The 2,465-nt window shown below is 38.1% G+C and overlaps 1 pseudogene; it reads right to left on the bottom strand.

Moving 5' to 3' along the window:
• LOC116546604 overlaps positions 1 to 2,460 on the bottom strand; it is a 17,315-nt pseudogene extending 14,855 nt beyond the window's left edge.
• Positions 2,461 to 2,465: the final 5 nt, after the last annotated feature.

Below are 2,465 nucleotides of genomic sequence, written 5' to 3'. Positions count from 1 at the left end.
TTTTTTTTTTTTTTTTTTTTTGAGACTGAGTTTCGCTCTTGTTACCCAGGCTGGAGTGCAATGGCGAGATCTCGGCTCACCGCAACCTCCGCCTCCTGGGTTCAGGCAATTCTCCTGCCCCAGCCTCCTGAGTCGCTGGGATTACAGGCACACGCCACCATGCCCAGCTAATTTTTTGTATTTTTAGTAGAGACGGGGTTTCACCATGTTGACCAGGATGGTCTCGATCTCTTGACCTCGTGATCCACCCGCCTCGGCCTCCCACAGTGCTGGGATTACAGGCGTGAGCCACCGCGCCCAGCCTAAAACAATAAATTTCTAAGAAAAAAACTAAGTAGATGTAAAAATATTTGCAAGATATCAATAAAAGAAATAAAATAAAATTAAAATTAAATAGAAATTAAAGGAGACCCAAATAAATTTAAATTTTTTTATGTCTATGGATTGAAAGAATATTCTTAAAGTGCCATATTATCCAAAATAATCTATACATTCATTGAGCTCCTTATCAAAATTTCAGTGGTATTTTTCTCACAGTCATGAAAAATGCAATTCTGAAATTTACATGAAACTACAATAAACTTTGAATAGCCAAAGCAGTCTTGAGGAAAAAGAGCAAAGCAGAAGGACATCATATTTTATAATTTCAAACTATATTTCAAGACTCTACTAATTACAAGTGGATGGACTGTGTAGAGAAATGAACAACAACAACAAAGATGAGACATAAACCACCACTCACACATTTCAGGCATCATGCTAAAGAGAATTTAAAATAAGAGTTTAACATAGAGGTTTCTCAAAATTATGCAGATATGTGTGTGTCCCCCAAAACAATGGAAAAGCAGTCAGATTGTGCAGTCTCTTCTACTTCATGAAGAGGACTTTGGGCTCTTGAAGAAAGATCACCAAAGAGAAAGTAGAATCTTTGGAAAATTTAAAAACATAAGACAGAGGTTACCTCTGTGTGAGAGCAAAATAAAAAAGTCCTCAGGCATCCCAGAAACTATTTCCTTTCCTTTGGAACACAGCTTCCCAAATCACATTTTAAGGACTAACTTTCTCTTCAACTTTTGGACCTCTCATCTGTTGCATTCATTCTCACATACCTGGTGCTTTGGCTACAGTCTCATATCCCTTCATATTCCAAGGCTCTTTTCCTTGCTCCAGATAGGTGATCAGGTCTGGCTTAGAGAAAGCTGTACCTGTTTTATTAAAAATAAATAAAGTAACATGAATGTTGTTCATATTCTCCAATTCTCAAGCTAGTAATTTGCTCAGTAAGAATGATATAATAGAATATCTTAGTAAATTAATTCCAAAATAATAACTTATAACAAAAATTTTTATTATTTAAAAAATATTTTTTAATTCGTGTTTTTGTTTGTTTGTTTTTGAGATGAAGTTTTACTCTTATTGCCCAGGCTGGAGTGCAATGGCACTGTCTCGGCTGACTGCAATCTCCAATCCCTGGGCTCAAGCGATTTTCCTGCCTCAGCCTCTCGAGTAACTGGGATTACAGGCATGCACTATCATGCACAGGTATTATTTTGTAACTTTAGTAGAGACGGGGTTTTCCATGTTGGCCAGGCTGGTCTCAAGCTTCTGACATCAGGTAATTCACCTCCCAAGGTGCTGGGATTACAGGCAACAGCCACTGTGCCCGGCCTAAATTTGTATGTTCTTAATTTCACTACCTAGTACTACTGAATCAAAAACTGGGGGTGGAAGGCCAGGCACAGTGGCTCACACCTGTAATCCCAGCACTATTAAAGACTGAGGCAGGTAGATCACCTGTGTTCAGGAGTTAGAGACAAGCCTGGCCAAAATGGTGGAACCCCATCTTTACTAAAAATACAAAAAAAAAAAAAGTAGTTGGGGGTTGTGATGTGTGCCTGTAATCCCAGCTACTCAGGAGGCTGAGGCAGGAGAACTGCTTGAACCCAGGAGGCGGAGGCTGCAGTGAGCCAAGCTTGCACCACTGCACTCCAGCATGAGAACAGAGAAAGATTCCATCTCAAAAATAAAACAACACAAACAAACAAACAAAATAACTGGTGGTGGTAATTAGATTTTAAGGTATAGGAAACAATACTTTAAGCCACCAACTTTCTGTCATTACCAATAATCTACAGTAAAAAATACAGATCAGCTCAGGAATGTGGACAATTCAGATCAACATGAAACATCTTGAAGATATTCCTCTCAAAACAAATTTCCAAAAATTTTTTCAAAACAGGAATCTTAAACTTATTTATACAAAGCAAAAATTACCAAGAATATTTTACAAATAAAATAGAATAAAACATTTAGGGTATATTATGAATGTGTGTTGAAGTTATTCTCACCAAGGAAGACCAGGTTTCTGTAGTTCTCTAGCATCACGTCTCTGTATAAATTCTGTTGTGCAGTGTCCAGGCATTGCCACTCTTCCAGAGAGAATTCTATGGCCACATCCATAAATG

The sequence above is a fragment of the Sapajus apella genome, unplaced genomic scaffold, assembly GCF_009761245.1.
Source record: "Sapajus apella isolate SASKATOON/1434 unplaced genomic scaffold, GSC_monkey_1.0 scaffold1097, whole genome shotgun sequence".
Lineage (NCBI taxonomy): Eukaryota > Metazoa > Chordata > Mammalia > Primates > Cebidae > Sapajus > Sapajus apella.
This window is presented reverse-complemented; position numbering and strand designations above follow the sequence as displayed.